The following is a 22,143-nucleotide window of genomic DNA, read 5'->3' as shown; positions in this document are numbered from 1 at the left end:
TTTCACATATCATTTTTCCTTTTACTGGTTTTGAATGCATATAACAATTTTCTTTTACTGGTTATAATTGATATTTTATTCTGAATATTTAACACAATTTAAAGTTAATAATTCAGATATCTACTGACCAATGCAAAAACTCTAAAACCCTTTAACTTTTATCAACTCAATTTTGACATTAATTATATTAAGTATTTTGCATTTGCCCTTTTTGAAGCTCCACAGATTACACTTACTGTTGCTATTATTATTCTTATTTTACACAGAAAATACTTGTTAGATATATCCACTTTGTCTTTTTTTTTCTTTTTACTGTTAAGCATTTTCTTTAGTAAGTAGACCGCTTAGAAGTCTCTTCAGTGTAGGCTTATTTTTGGTAAAATCTCCCCATTTTCATGTATCTTAAAATTGTTTTGTGTTGTTGTTTTTCTCTCCTTGTTGAGAGACAGTTTTGGTAGGCACAAACTATTAGGTTAACAATAATTTTTTTCTGAGCAATTAAAGTAAATAACATTGCACCATCTTTTGGCTTCCATGATTACAATCGAGTTTGTTATGTTTTTCTTTTTTTTTTATTTTTTTTATTTTTTAATATATGAAATTTACTGTCAAATTGGTTTCCATACAACACCCAGTGCTCATCCCAAAAGGTGCCCTCCTCAATACCCATCACCCACCCTGCCCTCCCTCCCACCCCCCATCAACCCTCAGTTTGTTCTCAGTTTTTAACAGTCTCTTATGCTTTGGCTCTCTCCCACTCTAACCTCTTTTTTTTTTTTTTTCCCTTCCCCTCCCCCATGGGTTTCTGTTACGTTTCTCAGGATCCACATAAGAGTGAAACCATATGGTATCTGTCTTTCTCTGTATGGCTTATTTCACTTAGCATCACACTCTCCAGTTCCATCCACGTTGCTACAAAAGGCCATATTTCATTCTTTCTCATTGCCACGTAGTATTCCATTGTGTATATAAACCACAATTTCTTTATCCATTCATCAGTTGATGGACATTTAGGCTCTTTCCATAATTTGGCTATTGTTGAGAGTGCTGCTATAAACATTGGGGTACAAGTGCCCCTATGCATCAGTACTCCTGTATCCCTTGGGTAAATTCCTAGCAGTGCTATTGCTGGATCATAGGGTAGGTCTATTTTTAATTTTCTGAGGAACCTCCACACTGCTTTCCAGAGCGGCTGCACCAATTTGCATTCCCACCAACAGTGCAAGAGGGTTCCCGTCTCTCCACATCCTCTCCAGCATCTATAGTCTCCTGATTTCTTCATTTTGGCCACTCTGACTGGCGTGAGGTGGTATCTGAGTGTGGTTTTGATTTGTATTTCCCTGATGAGGAGCAACGTTGAACATCTTTTCATGTGCCTGCTGGCCATCCGGATGTCTTCTTTAGAGAAGTGTCTATTCATGTTTTCTGCCCATTTCTTCACTGGGTTATTTGTTTTTCGGGTGTGGAGTTTGATGAGCTCTTTATAGATTTTGGATACTAGCCCTTTGTCCGATGTGTCATTTGCAAATATCTTTTCCCATTCCGTTGGTTGCCTTTTAGTTTTGTTGGTTGTTTCCTTTGCTGTGCAGAAGCTTTTTATCTTCATAAGGTCCCAGTAATTCACTTTTGCTTTTAATTCCCTTGCCTTTGGGGATGTGCCGAGTAAGAGATTGCTACGGCTGAGGTCAGAGAGGTCTTTTCCCGCTTTCTCCTCTAAGGTTTTGATGGTTTCCTGTCTCACATTCAGGTCCTTTATCCATTTTGAGTTTATTTTTGTGAATGGTGTGAGAAAGTGGTCTAGTTTCAACCTTCTGCATGTTGCTGTCCAGTTCTCCCAGCACCATTTGTTAAAGAGACTGTCTTTTTTCCATTGGATGTTCTTTCCTGCTTTGTCAGAAATGAGTTGGCCATACGTTTGTTGGTCTAGTTCTGGGGTTTCTATTCGATTCCATTGGTCTATGTGTCTGTTTTTATGCCAATACCATGCTGTCTTGATGATGACAGCTTTGTAGTAGAGGCTAAAGTCTGGGATTGTGATGCCTCCTGCTTTGGTCTTCTTCTTCAAAATTACTTTGGCTATTCGGGGCCTTTTGTGGTTCCATATGAATTTTAGGATTGCTTGTTCTAGTTTCAAGAAGAATGCTGGTGCAATTTTGATTGGGATTGCATTGAATGTGTAGATAGCTTTGGGTAGTATTGACATTTTGACAATATTTATTCTTCCAATCCATGAGCAGGGAATGTCTTTCCATTTCTTTATATCTTCTTCAATTACCTGCATAAGCTTTCTATAGTTTTCAGCATACAGATCTTTTACATCTTTGGTTAGATTTATTCCTAGGTATTTTATGCTTCTTGGTGCAATTGTGAATGGGATCAGTTTCTTTATTTGTCTTTCTGTTGCTTCATTATTAGTGTATAAGAACGCAACTGATTTCTGTACATTGATTTTGTATCCTGCAACTTTGCTGAATTCATGTATCAGTTCTAGCAGACTTTTGGTGGAGTCTATCGGATTTTCCATGTATAATATCATGTCATCTGCAAAAAGCGAAAGCTTGACTTCATCTTTGCCAATTTGGATGCCTTTGATTTCCTTTTGTTGTCTGATTGCTGATGCTAGAACTTCCAGCACTATATTAAACAGCAGCGGTGAGAGTGGGCATCCCTGTCGTGTTCCTGATCTCAGGGAAAAAGCTCTCAGTTTTTCCCCATTGAGGATGATGTTAGCTGTGGGCTTTTCATAAATGGCTTTTATGATCTTTAAGTATGTTCCTTCTATCCCGACTTTCTCAAGGGTTTTTATTAAGAAAGGGTGCTGGATTTTGTCAAAGGCCTTTTCTGCATCCATTGACAGGATCATATGGTTCTTCTCTTTTTTTTTGTTAATGTGATGTATCACGTTGATCGATTTGCGAATGTTGAACCAGCCCTGCATCCCAGGAATGAATCCCACTTGATCATGGTGAATAATTCTTTTTATATGCTGTTGAATTCGATTTGCTAGTATCTTATTGAGAATTTTTGCATCCATATTCATCAGGGATATTGGCCTGTAGTTCTCTTTTTTTACTGGGTCTCTGTCTGGTTTAGGAATCAAAGTAATACTGGCTTCATAGAATGAATCTGGAAGTTTTCCTTCCCTTTCTATTTCTTGGAATAGCTTGAGAAGGATAGGTATTATCTCTGCTTTAAACGTCTGGTAGAACTCCCCTGGGAAGCCATCTGGTCCTGGACTCTTATTTGTTGGGAGATTTTTGATAACCGATTCAATTTCTTCGCTGGTTATGGGTCTGTTCAAGCTTTCTATTTCCTCCTGATTGAGTTTTGGAAGAGTGTGGGTGTTTAGGAATTTGTCCATTTCTTCCAGGTTGTCCAATTTGTTGGCATATAATTTTTCATAGTATTCCCTGATAATTGTTTGTATCTCTGAGGGATTGGTTGTAATAATTCCATTTTCATTCATGATTTTATCTATTTGGGTCATCTCCCTTTTCTTTTTGAGAAGCCTGGCTAGAGGTTTGTCAATTTTGTTTATTTTTTCAAAAAACCAACTCTTGGTTTCATTGATCTGCTCTACAGTTTTTTTAGATTCTATATTGTTTATTTCTGCTCTGATCTCTATTATTTCTCTTCTTCTGCTGGGTTTAGGCTGCCTTTGCTGTTCTGCTTCTATTTCCTTTAGGGGTGCTGTTAGATTTTGTATTTGGGATTTTTCTTGTTTCTTGAGATAGGCCTGGATTGCAATGTATTTTCCTCTCAGGACTGCCTTCGCTGCGTCCCAAAGCGTTTGGATTGTTGTATTTTCATTTTCGTTTGTTTCCATATATTTTTTAATTTCTTCTCTAATTGCCTGGTTGACCCACTCATTCGTTAGTAGGGTGTTCTTTAACCTCCATGCTTTTGGAGGTTTTCCAGACTTTTTCCTGTGGTTGATTTCAAGCTTCATAGCATTGTGGTCTGAAAGTATGCATGGTATAATTTCAATTCTTGTAAACTTATGAAGGGCTGTTTTGTGACCCAGTATATGATCTATCTTGGAGAATGTTCCATGTGCACTCGAGAAGAAAGTATATTCTGTTGCTTTGGGATGCAGAGTTCTAAATATATCTGTCAAGTCCATCTGATCCAATGTATCATTCAGGGCCCTTGTTTCTTTATTGACTGTGTGTCTAGATGATCTATCCATTTCTGTAAGTGGTGTGTTAAAGTCCCCTGCAATGACCACATTCTTATCAATAAGGTTGCTTATGTTTATGAGTAACTGTTTTATATATCTGGGGGCTCCGGTATTTGGCGCATAGACATTTATAATTGTTAGCTCTTCCTGATGGATAGACCCTGTAATTATTATATAATGCCCTTCTTCATCTCTTGTTACAGCCTTTAATTTAAAGTCTAGTTTGTCTGATATAAGTATGGCTACTCCAGCTTTCTTTTGGCTTCCAGTAGCATGATAAATAGTTCTCCATCCCCTCACTCTCCATCTAAAGGTGTCCTCAGATCTAAAATGAGTCTCTTGTAGACAGCAAATAGATGGGTCTTGTTTTTTTATCCATTCTGATACCCTATGTCTTTTGGTTGGCGCATTTAATCCATTTACATTCAGTGTTATTATAGAAAGATACGGGTTTAGAGTCATTGTGATGTCTGTATGTTTTATGCTTGTAGTGATGTCTCTGGTACTTTGTCTCACAGGATCCCCCTTAGGATCTCTTGTAGGGCTGGTTTCATGGTGACAAATTCCTTCAGTTTTTGTTTGTTTGGGAAGACCTTTATCTCTCCTTCTATTCTAAATGACAGACTTGCTGGATAAAGGATTCTCGGCTGCATATTTTTTCTGTTTAGCACAGTGAAGATATCGTGCCAAGCCTTTCTGGCCTGCCAAGTTTCAAAGGAGAGATCAGTCACGAGTCTTATAGGTCTCCCTTTATATGTGAGGGCACGTTTATCCCTTGCTGCTTTCAGAATTTTCTCTTTATCCTTGTATTTTGCCAGTTTCACTATGCTATGTCGTGCAGAAGATCGATTCAAGTTACGTCTGAAGGGAGTTCTCTGTGCCTCTTGGATTTCAATGCCTTTTTCCTTCCCCAGTTCAGGGAAGTTCTCAGCTATAATTTCTTCAAGTAGCCCTTCAGCACCTTTCCCTCTCTCTTCCTCCTCTGGGATACCAATTATGCGTATATTATTTCTTTTTAGTGTATCACTTAGTTCTCTAATTTTCCCCTCATACTCCTGGATTTTTTTATCTCTTTCTTTCAGCTTCCTCTTTCTCCATAACTTTATCTTCTAGTTCACCTATTCTCTCCTCTGCCTCTTCAATCCGAGCCGTCGTGGTTTCCATTTTGTTTTGCATTTCGTTTAAAGCGTTTTTCAGCTCCTCGTGACTGTTCCTTAGTCCCTTGATCTCTGTAGCAAGAGATTCCTGCTGTCCTGTATACTGTTTTCAAGCCCAGCGATTAATTTTATGACTATTATTCTAAATTCACTTTCTGTTATATTATTTAAATCCTTTTTGATCAGTTCATTAGCTGTTGTTATTTCCTGGAGATTCTTCTGAGGGGAATTCTTCCGTTTGGTCATTTTGGATAGTCCCTGGAGTGGTGAGGACCCGCAGGGCACTTCCCCCTTGCTGTGGTGTATAACTGGAGTTGGTGGGCGGGGCCGCAGTCCGACCTGATGTCTGCCCCCAGCCCACCGCTGGGGCCACAGTCAGACTGGTGTGTGCCTTCTCTTCCCCTCTCCTAGGGGCGGGATTCACTGTGGGGTGGTGTGGCCCATCTGGTCTACTTGCACACTGCCAGGCTTGTGGTGCTGGGGAGCTGGCGTATTAGCTGGGGTGGGTAGGCAAGGTGCACGGGGGCGGGAGGGGCAGGCTTAGCTCGCTTCTCCTTAGGTGATCCACTTCAGGAGGGGCCCTGTGGCAGCGGGAGGGAGTCAGATCCACTGCCGGAGGTTTGGCTCCGCAGAAGCACAGAGTTGGGTGTTTGCGCGGAGCGAGCAAGTTCCCTGGCAGGAACTGGTTCTCTTTGGGATTTTGGCTGGGGGATGGGCGGGGGAGATAGCGCTGGCGAGCGCCTTTGTTCCCCACCAAGCTGAGCTCTGCCGTCTGGGGGCTCAGCAGCTCTCCCTCCCTTTGTCCTCCAGTCTTCCCGCTTTCTGAGCAGAGCTGTTAACTTACGACCTCCCAGACGCTAAGTCGCGCTTGCTGTGGGAACACAGTCCGTCCGGCCCCTCCGCTTTTGCCAGCCCGACTCGGGGGCTCTGCTTGGCCGGCGAGCCGCCCCTCCGCCCCGGCTCCCTCCCGCCAGTCCGTGGAGCGCGCACCGCCTCGCCGCCCTTCCTACCCTCTTCCGTGGGCCTCTCGTCTGCGCTTGGCTCCGGAGACTCCGTTCTGCTAATCCTCTGGCGGTTTTCTGGGTTATTTAGGCGGGTGTAGGTGGAATCTAAGTGATCAGCAGGACGCGCGGTGAGCCCAGCGTCCTCCTACGCCGCCATCTTCCGGAACTCTCCTGTTATGTTTTTCTAAGTGCTTTTTTTTTAAGGTTTTCTATTCATCTTCGGAATTCTTCAACATTGTTCTAAATATATCTAGGATTCAATTTCTCTTTCTTATGCTGTATTTAGTGTCTGTCCTTTTCAACCACCCATTCAATCTTCATTTCCTTGCAATTCCATCTCTCTTCCCATACTGTCTTTAATTCCATCACTGCCAAATTAGCTCACTCAAAAGTCACCATTCTCTACCAGATTAACAATACAGTGTCTTTTACTTAGTTCTTGACCTCCCTTAGCCTCCCATAGTTATTTTCACTTGGTTTATTCATTTGTTCTTGAAGTCTTATTTCTTGGGTTATTAGATGTGGTAGACAAAATTCTAAAGATGCCTACATCCCAAGATTCCTGGTCTTTGGCTATTCAATCAGACGCTAATATGGGGACTCTTCTGAAGTGATCTTGCAGATATAATCAAAGTCCCAAGTCAGTTTCCATTAAAATATGGAGATTATCCAAGTGGTCTATCCCAATCAAGTGAGCCCTTTTAAAGTATGGTTTTCACCAGTTGGTTTCAGAAGGGGAAGTCAGAGAGATTCCAAGTGAAAGAAGGAATTGACTCTCCAATGCTGGTTTAAAGATAGAGCGGAGAGTAGGGTAGATATGGGTGAAGGAATGTAGACAGCCTTAAGTTGGCCCCTGGCCAACAACCAGTAAGGAAATGTGGACCTCAGTCCTATAACTACTGTCCTGTAGATATAGTTGAACTCTACCAACAACTCGAATGGGTTTGGACACAGATTCTTTCCCGGAGTCTCCAGATAATAGACCATCCTGGCTGATACTTGGATTTTAGACCTTGAGACCTTGTGCCCAGACCAACATAACTGTGATAGAATAAATGGCTATTGCTTTAAGTTGGTAAACCTGAGGTAATTTGTTACGCAGCTCTTGTATGCATAAAGATTTGCTAAGAGGGTATATCTTATATTACATGCTCTTGTAACAAGAACAAAAGTATTTTGAAAATAATACAGCAGCCCTCTTTGCACAGTCGGCAGCGCATCAGTCTCATAAAAACAATAGAAAATTAATATCTTGGGCTTCCGTACTCCTGACTTTCCTCTGATCGTTATGACCACTGCCTCTGGCTTATCTTTTGGATTCTTTTCCTCTGCCCAACCCTTAAAAGCCTTAAAAGGTGGGTTTTTCCACAGATCTTCAATCACTCACTACCCTTATAATTTCTCTCTCAGAGAATCTCTGAGATATATTTAGAACTATATATATATATATATATATATATATATATATGTTGAACAATATATATATATATATATTCTCTCAGAATATATATATATATATACATATTCTCTCAGAGAATCTCTGAGATATATTTAGAACAATATATATATATATATATATATATATATATATATACATATATATGTTGAACAATGTATATATTGAACTAGATATATTTAGAACAATCTCTGAGAATATATCTCTCAGAATAAGAGAGTATATCAGTCTATGCAAAAGTCTTCTGTTTCTCTTTTCTTCATCATTACTGTATGAGGGGATCAGTCTCAAGTTTTTGTGTTTAAATAGCATTTGCAAATCTTGAATATTCTCTTATTCTTCAGCTTAAAGAAAAAATTAAAGATAAATATAAAGAAAACAACCCTATACAGTGTTTTAAATTTGACACTAAAACGTCACTTGCAATTTAATTCATAATTTTTAAACTATTCTGTTTTCTCTAATTTATTTTCCAATCCCATTCAGCCCCTATTTTCTATATGATAACACATAGAATGTAATATTTTCATTAGGACTGTTTTCTGGTTATTTCAGGTGTATGCATCTTCCCTCCCTAAAGGTGAGGAATTCTTAGGTTTTTGAAAGTAGGTACTGTACCCTATGTTGAAACTCCACCCCAAACAGAGCACAATTCTGGGAACATTAAATATGTTTGATGCAAGTTTTCTGACTTACAGAGAAAATGAGAACTAAAAAGGGGGCCTCTGAATAAAGGGAGAGATGGGGATATGTTTGTAATAATTCTTACCACTACATCATCTTGAATTTCTCTCCACTGTCAACATTTTAACTCAGCAATACCACAGTGCCACAGGAGAGAAAGAGGAGGATTGTATTCTATTTGTTTACTTTCCTTACCAAAAATACATAATTCTATATCTAGCATCTCCTGCATATATCTACTGTAGCTCTTTTATTTTTGACCTTATTAAGACACAAGGTTTTTCAAAGCAGAGACCTTGATTTGTTTGGACAGAGACAGCACAAGGGACATTTGATAAATGCTAAATAATCAACTCCTAAAGATGCATGACAGAGCTGGCAGATTATGCCCATTTAACTTGCTTTCTCTAATGCCTAGCCTAGTCTTGTGCACAGATGGGATATAATAAGATATTTCTCATGATAGATAAGAATACTCTGAGGGCCATGGACTATAGAGACCTCAGGTCACAGCAGGCCATTATGCTTCTCATCCCAAGTCTCTGAATTTCTTCATGGTTAGTTCTGCTTGTTGCTATAGTCAGAAAAGCTAAGGGGGTTGTATGGAGACTAGCGGGAAAAGATGTGATGGATGTAGAAACAGTAGGAAATGATGAATGATCCTGCAGCCTGTCTGGGCAAGAGGTTTCAAAAGAATGCATACAAAAGGATAGATTTTCCTGTGCTCTGAATGTATTGTCAAAAAATAAATTACTTAAAATGCACCTTTTTAATGTTTTCATTTGTCTTTTCTACATATCTCAACACACTCTTTTGCCAAAGCAAAATACCACAGCCTGATTAAATATTAAAAATCCCCACACAGTGTCTGTGATAAAATGGTATAAGTGTCATCAAAAGCATTTTAGAATATTACAATACAAGTTAAGTGAAAATAAAGGCTATAGGAATGTACTGATTATTGATAATAAGATGATAATATTAGCTACTGTTTACTGAACATTTTCCACCTGCTAGGCACACTGCTAAACAGTTTATATAAATTAGCTCATTCAGTATTTTTCAAAAGTATGGTTGTGTAGACAAATGATGAAATGGAGGAAAGACTTATCGAAAGTTATACAGCAAATACAATGTAGAGTCAGGATTTTAACCCATTTTTATCCTCAAATTCTTAAAATCCATGATATACTACCTCTCAAAAGGATTTACCATTGATTTTGAATGTATTTTTAGAAATTGGAGGGCTTTTGCTGAAGATTTATATTTTATTTCATAGTATTTTCCTAGTGTAATCCTAAAAAGTACTATTTCAGAAATAGAGATATGAATCTGAACCATATTATTATGCATTTACTTCCTATGTCTTATGTCAGGTGATGCTAATGGATACATTTTGAGAGGATAATGTGAAGTATATTTAAGGAAGTAACATGTCTTCATCAGATTATATTATAAGTGAAGATGACATAGATAAGGGGAATTAGTGTGAAAAGGGCTTCATTTTTCTGGGTAAAAATATGTTCAAGCACAGATTGAAAATGTGAATGAAATTCAACTTAACTCCAATTTTAAAAATCTATTGATGTTGGAAGAAGCAAGCACGAGATCATACTTTTTTCCTCTCTGTAAGTCTGATGTTTTTTCTTTGTCTCTTGTAGTTCATGTATTAATTTGAATGTCATGTTGATGGGGGCACTGGTTTTCTTTTGTGGTGTTTAAATTGATATCTTTTACATGACAAGCTTATAATGACTCATTTAAATAGGTAACATGTTTTAGTAGATTAAGCAGAAATGTGACTGTACTTTTTCTGATAGATAAATTTTACATGTGGTAAAATAAAGAAATATTTTTAAAGAATGTGCATATTTTATGTAAAATTTTATAGCTTTTATGTCTACTAGATTTTGGAGATATGAATCTGTATTTTCAGAGAGAAGAAAAGATTTGTGGAAAGTTCTGAACAAATATGTAGTATACAGTATTAAATTTTCTGGTAACCATCTTCAAGGACATCTTGGAACACATAGTGTTAGCTAGCATGGAAAATTTCGGTTTTCTCTCTAGAATGGCTCTTCATAGAAGGTTTGATTGCAAGACAGGGGCCAGTCCTATAGAGTTTGGACCTGGAACTAGATATACTCACCTGAGGAAAAGTTGCTGGTGAAATCAGGAAGTCTAGCCAGACAGGAACAGTCAGTTATCTTTAGAGAAACTGACAGGTAACTGGTCAACCTGAGGAGCTACAATAATAGCTAGTGTACAAGGCAAAAACCAGGAATCTACAGGGAGGTAATATATTAAGATGTTGCAAGTAGACAGGGCAATTGCTTGTTAACAGATGCAAGGAAACAGGAAGCTAGCCCTAAGGCCTGGGGTTTAAGGGTTCAGAATCAGGTCTCAAGTGGCAGAGCCAGGAACATGAGAAAATCATAATCTCAAACCTGACGAATCCCTTGATGTGCTGGGTTGCTTATCAAGATCAGGACTAATTATAGAGTTCGTATAAGAAATGGAGTCATAGGGTGAGGACTTGATCCCAGGAAAGAATCAGGTTACTGGAAGTGAAACATAAAGTGAAACTACAGGAGCAGCCGGATCAACTGAGTATTGATCACAATCATGACTTCCCTCTCCAGCAAGGCTTGAAGTCTTTTGGAAACTGAGACAGGGCCTACCTGTTAGCATTAGTGACTATAGGCAGATGATTACATGAGACATTTTCCAAGTCTTCTAGTCATAATAAGCCAGAGAGATTAGAGTAAGTTTTCACTGTAGAACTGGTACTTAAGGCAATAGAAGTATAATTCACTTTGTTTAAATTGAATTGGTTGAGCAGTCATTTTTACTCTTAGCAACACATACACGATAGAAGGAAAACATGGATAAGAAAGAGCAACAGCTCAAAAAACTAAATTGGAGAAACTATAAAGAAGAGAGGTACAAGAATATCCAAAAGGTCACACTGGAACATCCTTCAGAAATTATACTTTGACTCATAATGCGGTAGTAATTTGATCAGCCTGATTGCTGCTTTAAGAAGAACATTTGTCAACTTTGTATTCAAGGATTTACTTGGCTAGGGGAAGGGAGATTTTTTTACTTTAATTTCTGATTTATTCAAATACTGTCTAGATATGAGAATTCTTTGAGCCTTTAGGTCATTGCTTCCTGAACAATAAATAATAGAAATGAAATGTCTTAGAAATACCTAGTTAAGTAGTTCTCTATTTAAAGAAAAATATTGTAATAATACACAGTTGCTAATAGAACAGAACTTTGCAAGTGTTATATTAGGTAAAAGTTAAATTATCACCTTAAAATTCTGATCACATATTTGCTTTTCAGTCACACCCACACTCGAAGATTATAATCACCATCAGAAGAGACATCTTTGAACATGAAGTCCAGTAATAAATAGCTGTAATTTCACAAATATCACCCCATTCTTCAAACTGTAATAATTTCACTTCCCACTGTGAACTTTAGATTCTAATTTATATTTTATATTAAATATATTAGTCTCTTCCAACAAAAATAAGATAAGCAAGAATATTATCACAAAGGAAGAGCTATGATAGAAATTTTCACATTTTGTAACTTTAATGCACAAACCAACTCATTTAGTTTGATAAGCATGGGTGTTTTTTTTTTTTACTTCAACCAAAACTGAATTTTTTGTACTTTAAAAAAGAAAAAATAATATATCAGTAGTACTTGAGTATTTTGTACAACTGGGGAAAGAAATGCTGACAGAGCAAGCATTGAAAATGGGGTGCTGGGATAATGTTTGCACAAATACACATCACTTTCTTTTTACCACTTAGAGCCACGGAATTGCTGCTGCTCTGCCTGGCAGTTCAATTATTTCCCAGGCTGGCACCTGCTATTCTATAACTTGATGGCGTTAACCACCCAAGACAAAGGTATATATTTGTTCTCCAAATGACTTCATGGAGTCCCCAAATCAGCTAAATCGTGTGTGTGTGTGTGTGTGTGTGTGTGTGTGTGTGTGTGTGTGTGTTTAGAAAACACACTTCAAATTGGCTTTGCTCAAAACTAAGATATATACTCAAAGTCAATTTTTCAGATCTTAAGAACATCTTAACACCTTACTGTCAAACACCTTGACCTTTTCACCTTTCACATTAAGATGTTTTGGCATACATGTCTGTTCTAACACCCCAGAACTCTGGGGTTTGACAGCTGAAGAGGTCTCTGAACTGTAGGATACCAGGTGCATACCCTAACTAACCCCTAACCTTAACCCTAACCCTAACTCTAATCCTAACCCCAGAAGAAGTCAGTTTTATTATCTTGAGAGGACTTTGCACTGCAAAATACCAGGCAAATACCCTAACACTTATCCTAAACCTAACTGTAACTCTAACCCCTAACTCTAATCCTTAAGTCTAACCGTAGCCCAAACCCTAACCCTAACCTTCTGGAGAAGTCTCTGAACTGCAAAATACTAGGCACACACACTAATCCTAACCCTGACCCTAGATCTGAAGAAAGTGGCTTCCTGAACACATGATAAGAAAAGCTTATTTGTTGGGAGATTTTTGATAACTGATTCAATTTCTTCACTAATTATGGGTCTGTTCAAATTTTCTATTCCTTCCCGTTTGAGTTTTGGTAGTGTGTGGGTGTCTAGGAATTTTTACATTTCTTCCACGTTGTCCAGTTTGTTGGCATATAATTTTTCATAGTATTCTCTGATAATTACTTGTATTTCTGAGGGATTGGTTGTGATAAATCCATTTTCATTCGTGATTTTTATCTATTTGGTTCCTCTTTTCTTTTTGAGAAGTCTGGCTAGGGGTTTATTAGTCTTGTTTATTTTTTCAAAAGACCAATTCTTAGTTTCATTGATCTGTTGTTTTTTTTTTTTTTTTTTTTTGATTCTATATTGTTTCTGCTCTGATCTTTATTATTTCTCTTCTTCTTCTGGGTTTGGGGTTTCTTTGTTGTTCTGCTTCTAGTTCCTTTAGGTGTGCTGTTAGATTTTGTATTTGGGATTTTTCTTGTTTCTTAAGATAGGCCTGTATTGCAATGTATTTTCCTCTTAGGACTGCCTTTGCTGCATCCCAAAGGGTTTGGATGGTTGTGTTTTCATTTTTGTTTGTTTCCATATGTTTTTAAATTTCTTCTTCAGTGGCCTGGTTGACCCATGAATTCTTTTTTTTTTTTTTTTTTTTTTAATTTATTTTTGGGACAGAGAGAGACAGAGCATGAACGGGGGAGGGGCAGAGAGAGAGGGAGACACAGAATCGGAAACAGGCTCCAGGCTTCGAGCCATCAGCCCAGAGCCTGACGCGGGGCTCGAACTCACGGACCGCGAGATCGTGACCTGGCTGAAGTCGGACGCTTAACCAACTGCGCCACCCAGGCACCCCGACCCATGAATTCTTTAGTAGGATGTTCTTGAACCTCCATGCATTTGGATAAAGAGTTGGTATCCAAAATCTGTAAAGAACTTACCAAACTCAGTACCCAAAAAATAAATAATGCAGTTAAGAAATGGGCAGAAGACATGAATAGACACTTTTCTAAAGAAGACATCCATATGGCCAAAAGACACATGAAAAGATGCTCAGCATCACTCATCATCAGGGAAATACAAATTAAAACCATACCACACTGAGATACCACCTCACACCAGGTCAGAGTGGCTAAAATGAACAACTCAGGATCCAGATGCTGGTGAGGATGTGGAGAAATGGGATTTTCCCACCAGTTGGCAGGAATGCAAACAGGTACAGCCACTGTGGAAAACAGTGTGGAGGTTCCTCAAAAAATTAAAACTAGAACTACCCTACAACCCAGCATTAGCACTACTAGGAATCTATCCAAAGGATTCAGGAGTGCTGATTCTTAGGGGTACATGTACCCCAATGTTTATAGCAGCACTTTCAACAATAGTCAAATTATGGAAAGAGCCTAAATGTCCACCGACTGATGAATGGATAAAGATGTGGTGTATATATATATATATATATATATATATATATATATATATATACACATACATACACACACACCCCCACATACACACAATGAAATGTTTCTTGGCGATGAAAAAGAACGAAATCTTGCCATTTGCAGCAATGTGGATGGAACTGCAAGGTATTATGTTGAGTGAAATTAGTCAATCAGAGAAAGACAAATATATGTTTTCACTCATATGTGGATCTTGAGAAACTTAACAGAAGACCATGGGGGAAGGGAAGGGGAAAAAATAGTTACAGAGAGGGAGGGAGGCAAACCATAAGAGACTCAAATACAGAGAACAAGCCGTGGGTGGATGGGGGGTGGAGAAGAGGGGAAAATGGGTGATGGGCATTAAAGGGGACACTTGTTGGGATGAGCACTGGGTGTTGTAGGTAAGTGATGAGCCATGGGAAACTACCCCAAAAACCAAGAGCACACTTACACACTGTATGTTAGCCAATTTGACAATAAATTATATTAAAAAAATAAATAGAAGAAAAAAATAAACTGGAGCGTGCTTAGAATCATAGATTTCAAAAGTATTTAGATAAAGTATCATTTTGTACATTTTAAATGTTATATAAATAAACCCAGCATAATTTGAATAATGCAAAATAAAAAAAAAGAGAAGCTTAGAAGCAGCCCCAAAAAAGAGATGTTTTGGCAGAGAAGGCAAAATGTCTGAATGAATTTTGCAATTATAATAACAAAGGGGTCTATGAGAGGTGAAAATAAGAAAAAGTGACCACCATGATATCACATTATAAAGTGCTATGGAAATGTTAATTATTATTATGTTTTATTATTTTAAGTTCTTGGCATCCTGCAAGAATGGAATTCTCAACACAAATCAGATTACCTAAATGTACAGAAAAGAGCCTATGTTGATGCTTGTGACACTTCTGATAGTCTCTTCACATAGTACCTACACCTTATTAACTCCAGGAACCTCCACTTTTCTCCCTTCTAGTCATGATCAGGTTCACGCCTTCCTGACAGCAGAGCACCACCTCCAAAGTCTCAGTGAATCTTTCTACTCCATCTTTCATCCATTTTGAACTTATTCTTCACTCTTTTTATCCTCTCTAGTCTCTATCTTTCAGCACAGTCCTAGAAACACACTCTTTCCTGATTGAACCCTAAAACAGTTTCAATGATGTCTTCACTGACATCCTGATTTGTTCACCCTCTTCACCTAGTTTGCCAATTCCCTTCTTTTAAGTAAGTATAGACTTCTGTTTTCTCTTGCAGAGAACATACAGTTTAGGTGCATTAGTAGAGAAAGCGCTTAACTATGTGGATGTATCCTATCATAAATTCATCCTCTCCTACTTGGCTAATAATGACTCTTGGGACCTGCCATTCCCACTCTTTCTATATGATGTTTAGAACCAGAAAAGCAAACTTTGGGGGACTATAGCAAAAAGAGCCATTTTCTAGTACTTTATTAGAGGCCTCTAGAAGAAAGGGATTGAAAATCTTTTCTCAAAGGGGCGCCTGGGTGGCTCAGTCGGTTAAGCGTCCAACTTCAGCTCAGGTCATGATCTCTTGGTTTGTGAGTTTGAGCCCCACATCAGGCTCTGTGCTGACAAGCTCAGAGCCTGGAGCCTGCTTCAGATTCGGTGTCTCCCTCTCTGCCCCTCCCCTGCTCATAGTCTATCTCTCTCTGTCTCTCAATAATAAATGTTAAAAAAATTAAAAAAAAATCATTTCTCAAAATGTGAAATTCAGATTGGTAGCAATAGAGTAATCATACTCTGTAACTAACCACAGAATGTTGGATGGGAAAAATCGATGCTCATTCATGTAATTTCATTTCTTACTAGGCATTATATTGATTGGTTAAATATGCTCACTCTACTAGCCATTTAAAATAATCTCTTCCTATTTGCATTTAATCTTTCTATTTTTATTTCATAGCTTCACTGAATTTCTTCACAAGTTCCCAGCAATTGACTTATGCCTAATCACAGCCAGGGTTCACTTTTTTGAATTTGTGCAGTTACAGAAATGCAAAGTAGAAGGCTCTGTGTTCAAATTTACCATCCTTTGAATAATTCCATAAATCTCTTTGACTTCTTAGACCAGAGGCTGTCAGTTTGTACTGTTGGCAATTAACTGATTAATCTGTTACAGATATGTCCTGCTGGGTTAAGATTTCTGTAAGTACAATCAGGCTTGTAGGATTTCTTCCTTACTAACTTCTCACAGCAGACTTTGTCATGTTATATATAACTCATAGGTCTTGTAAGCTTCTCCTTTAGTTATTACCATATAAACTAATGGTTAGGTGCCTAGATCCTCAAGTTAGACTATGTCAACTTGAAATTCAAGTTCAGCCACTTATTGTGGGGCATCAGAGAATTAATGTATCTCTGAGTTCACTGTGATCATCTGTAAAATGGGGATAACAATAACACCACCTCTTGTGATGAAGCAGAAATGTGGTAATTCATGTAAGTGAATGAAAATATACCTTCAAGTATATATAGTAAAATATACCTTCAAGTGCCTCCTGTCTCCAGGCGACAACAGCATAAAATATGTAAACAAATGAGGAATCTTTATTTGATGAAATTTAATCTGTTATTCATGTTGCATTATTGTTCTTTCTCAAATTTTCTGTCCCCCTCAGGTAACATCCCTCATTATCAGAAGGAGGAAATTTCTTAACATGTTATTTTGACAGCATAATTTACCCAGTTGGTTGTCATTATGATGATGCTTTAGATTTGTTTACAGTCGACTGTTCTAAGAGGAAGAATAGCTGGCCTATATTCTTCCTCATACATTACTGAAAAATGCTACATTCTCTTGGTGAAATTTTGTTGAATGACTGTGTAGCATACCTCTTTGTAAAGTGGAGAGTGATAAATGAAAACACTTCCTACTTATACTCTTGATTTAATTAGTTGTTAAAATAATCTCATATTGGACTTGTATTTTACTGTTAGAAAATTGGCAAAATGCTAATACATCTGGTTTAACTAGGCTAAGTTCATGTCTTATTTAACTTTGATTCCCTAGCACAAACTCATTTATTAAAATGAATGCTTATTGAATCAAGTTAAGTAGCCACACAGTAAACAGATGAACGTTGTGGTTAATAATGTGGGCCAGACTGAAATACTTTTCTTGTCAAGAAGCTTACTTTAATCACCTTATTCTCTAGCATAATATGATCATTTATTAAAATGATAGAATATTTTCCTTATATAGGAGATAGTGGTTTTGTATGTTGTTGATATCTGCCTGAGAATAAAATAGGTACTTTATGAAATTTGTTGGAGGTGTCATGAGAATTGATACGTAAGACTAGTTGTGGGAACAAATTTAAATTAAAAAATCTGCAAGAGTTCACATTTAGATATTGCCTTGTGCCCACTCTTGTTTGGGAATAATGCATCTTCAGTCTATAGAATTGTATCATGTACTTTAGGCCTAGAGAAAACGTGATAGACCCTCTATGGAACCTGTAGAGGAATGCATTGCAATAGGGTGCTCAACCTAAATCAAATAATGATGCAGACAGTGTTGATGACCTCCATTGGAGGAAAAAGAGGGGTAAGGTGCTGCACACTAAGCACATTACTCATTATATATTAATTTAACAATCTTGGACTTTACTAATTAAATGCTTTGTAGCATATATGCCTTATTTTTTTTCTCAGAATTAAATATGTGCATTTTGAGGGATTTTAGCATGCTTTGGAGAGAGGAACGGCCAACTCATTTCCAGAAAATTCAGGCACCAACTGCTTTTGACCAAAAGGTATATTACTGACAAAAATTCAGCAGTCTAATCTGGAAAATCAAAATTAAGAATTCTGCTGCTGGTGAGTTGAATACATAGGTGAATAATATAAGCTACTTAGCAGCTTTGGACCTTCGCTCAAATTGGGTTTAAATACTGGAGAACTATCAATGTTATCATTTCCAGAAGTCATTCTTTTACAAATGGAGATTAGGATATGATGGAAAAATACAGTGTTGGGAGTTATCCATCAGGAAACAAAATGGAAGGTGTGTGATATCTATCCAGTGTCATGGTGAGGACTCTCCATATTACACTTCTGCCTTAAAACTTACTGTGCTAGAAAGTTCACAGCAAAGATTCCAGTTTTTCATGGTGATTTTTTAGTGAAAGAGAGTGAGGTTTAGCTGCCAGGCATGTGCTTCTGGAACAACATACAATGAGATCTTTTGATGTTGTTTCCAATCATTTTCTTTAGAATACTGTTCTGTGAGATTTCATAGAAAAAGGATCCCATGATCAGATATTTGGGAAATGGTGAATATTTTATTCCCTTGTCATAAATTCATTGTGTATATATTTTTTTACATTAGAAACTTAGAATTTCCAGAGTAAACAAAAACTTAAAAATAAAACAAAAAATCCTGCTAATTCAACAAATGCAAACATTATATATGTGTATGTGTATATGTGCATGTGTGTATATGTATATATTTATGAATTCATTTTTCACTGAACATGTGCCAATAGTTTGTGGCACTGGCTGATACTGATGTCTTGGGAAGGCTGGTCTAAGGAATTAAAAGCTGTAAATTATAAAGGAAATACTTTCAGGTGAGAAGGGATGCCTATGGTAGCCCCCTTCAACTACTCTGTATTTCCATCCAGGTAATTTAAAAAATTTTATTCCTTCCATGCTTTCATTCTTTTTCCTTTCAGTGGACTCTATACTGGGGATAAAGAAGAAAATGTCACTTACTGCTCTAGAGGAGCTTTATATTCTACTAGAAATAATTACAGTGGAACCTGGTAAAGGTGTGGTGATAACAAGAAGATATATTGGCTTCAGTTTTCTTTCTTTTTTTAAAAAGTTTAATTATTTTGAGAGAGAGAAAGATTGCACATGAGTGTGCATGAGCAGGGGGTGGGGCAGAGAGAGAGAGAGAGAGAGAGAAAAGCAGGCTCCCCACTGACAGAACAAAGTTCGATCTTACCAACTGTGAAATCTTGACCTGAGCTGAAATCAAGAGTTGGGGGCTCAACTGACTGAGCCACCAGGTGCCTCGGCTTAAGTTTTCCTGATAGCAAATAACAAAAACTAAATCAAAATTAGATTCATGAAACCCAAAGGCAGAAATACAACCTGGCTTAGGAAAGGTCTAGAAAGCAGCTATATCATTTCCAATAATGCAGTGCTTTTCAGCAAAGAGTGTCTTCCTAAGCAAACATTCAGAATATGGTCTGGATATTCACAATGAACTCTGCTGCTGGCTGGAATGAATACATATACACATACACATACACATATACAGATATACCTATGATACAAATTAAAGAAAACACACATAAGTGGTAGTTTTGTAATGCAACATGTATGGCAAGCATTGACCACAGGAAATTACTACCAGTATGTAGGGTGAAGCTGGCCTAAGACTTGTTTCCTATTAACACTGTTGCCCAGGATAAGGTTGTCAGAAGTGCTCTGACATTCTGACTTCTGAGATCTCCATCTTGCTATACAGATTTAACCATTAGCGTTTGTATTATTTAATGAACATAAACATTTCAGATAAAGCCAAAACCCTCTCTATTTTAAACTCTGCCCAATCCCGTTCCCTTCACTTCTTCCCCAGAGGCAACTGCAGTCACGATCATCAGGCCATGTTCCTATACTTTTACTATTCACATATACCCACATTCATCAGGGCCCAAACTCACCCCATTCAACCCCCATCCTCATATACCCAAATCGTTTATAAGGGTAAGATTAATATTGTATTTTCCAGGGTCCCATGGAATACCTTCTCCCTCCATCTTAAGAGATCCTGAGCTGCATACCGGTGGGGTTGGGTGGGCAAAGGGACTCCTCGTTACTGATTTTAAAACTTAAAAGGTGAGAGATGTGCACACAAATCAACCAGAGACTTTCATTTATTCAGAAACCAAATAACTTGATTGAAACAAAATAATTTTATTTATGGAAAACTGGAAGAAAAAAAACTGGGACGTTTTGCAAAAGCAATACTGCAAAATGCATGCCCGGCATGGTGACCAGGGGAAGTCACCATGCACCCTGTGGCTATGGGAAGGCAGTCCCAACTCAGTTCTTGTCGCTGTTGCCCAGGGTGAGCTTGTCAAAGATGTACTTTGCCAAGCCATCTTCTGGGGCTCCCATCTTGCGCAGGCTGGTGATGTAGCCCCCCAACTCTGATGACCTTGACTTGCTCTTGGCTCGTGGTGGAGGTAGTTGGTCTCCAGGAAGCTGCACAGATGGGCGTCGTTCTTGTCGGTGGCCAGCTGGTGCAGGTCGAGCAGGCTCTGGTTCACGGTCTTCCCCAGGTGAAAGGCGCACTCCATGGCCTTCAGGCCGCTTTCCCAGTTGTCGCGGTTAGGCTTCATGATGTCGCGGAGGCGGATGCGGCCCCCACGCTGGTTCTGCAGCTGCATCAGCTTCTCGGCATGCTGGCTCTCCTCGTGGGACTGGCGCAGGAAGAACTTGGAGAAATTCTTCAGGGCCACGTTGGCGCGGTCGAAATAGAAGGCCATCGACAGGTACACGTAGGAGGCGTAGAGCTCCAGGTTGATCTGGCTGTTGATGGCGGCCTCGCACTGCGGGTGGTAGTTCTGGCGCACTTGAGAGGACAGCGCGGTGGCCATGGCTGGCGGCGCTGGCACCAAGGCGAAGGCGAAGGTGGCTCAGAAACGAGGGCGGTGAGGCCGAAGGCGGTGGCGGCGGGTCCCTGGTGCCTTTTCAGAGTGGGTGAAGAGGAAGGCCAGAGGCGGGTGAGTTCCTGGGCTGGCGGCTCTGGAGCTCTGGGCTGGAACTGGAGGGTCCATCACATTACCCAGGAGTTGGATGACAGGTGAGGATCCGTTCACCAATCATTGGGGTCAGAGGGAAAGGGGCCCAGGACTGTGGAGGGCCTAGAGGCAAGGGCAGGGTAGGTGGAGCGCGAGCGCTGTTCTAGGTTCTAAGTAACCTGAGTGACACAGGGTGACTCTGTGCTGAGTGTGTGGTCTCTGTAATATTTCAAAATGTCACTCATGGGGAGCCTGGGTGGCTCAGTTGGTTAAGCCTCCGACGTGGGCTCAGGTCATGATCTTGCGGTTTGTGCGTTTGAGCCCCACATCAGGCTTTGTGCTGGCAGCTTGGAGCCTATAGGCTGCTTTGGATTCCGTGTGTCTCCCTCTCTCTCTGTCCCGCCCCTGCTTTTGCGCTCTCTCTCTCTCTCAAAAATAAATGAACATTAAAATGAATGAATAAAGATGTTACTCACGAATGTAAGTGCAACGGTTTTGAGTTAATCACATGCATGGTTTCTTTGAACAATTTACATGAATACTGTCCTGATGTGATTGTGCATTAAATACGGTGCTTTTGTGGTATCATTGGTATATTTAGTATCATAAGGCTTTATTTGGATGGCAGCTATCCTCTGTGGCTCAACATCCATGATGTTGACACTTCTGATAGCCTCCTCACTCAGTTCCTAGACCTTACTAGTTTCAGTGACTTCACTTCTCTCCTATTCGTGGTCAGGTTCAGATTTTTCTGCCGGCAGAACAGCACCTCCAAAATCTCAGCGAGTCTTTCTACTTCTCGATCTTCCACTGTTTTTGCACTTGTTCCTCATTCCCTTTATTCTCTCCCATTTCATAAACTTTTTTTTTTCAACTTTTTTTTTTTTTTG

At 38.8% G+C, this 22,143-nt stretch overlaps 1 pseudogene; it reads right to left on the bottom strand.

Annotated features, from left to right (window-relative positions):
• Positions 1-20,344: 20,344 nt before the first annotated feature.
• Positions 20,345-21,150, bottom strand: LOC131502180 (ferritin heavy chain-like; annotated as a pseudogene).
• Between the last annotated feature and the right edge of the window lie 993 nt (positions 21,151-22,143).

Source organism: Neofelis nebulosa, chromosome X, assembly GCF_028018385.1.
Source record: "Neofelis nebulosa isolate mNeoNeb1 chromosome X, mNeoNeb1.pri, whole genome shotgun sequence".
NCBI lineage: Eukaryota > Metazoa > Chordata > Mammalia > Carnivora > Felidae > Neofelis > Neofelis nebulosa.
The sequence above is the reverse complement of the archived record's forward strand: the minus strand, read 5'-3'. Positions and strand labels throughout refer to the sequence as shown.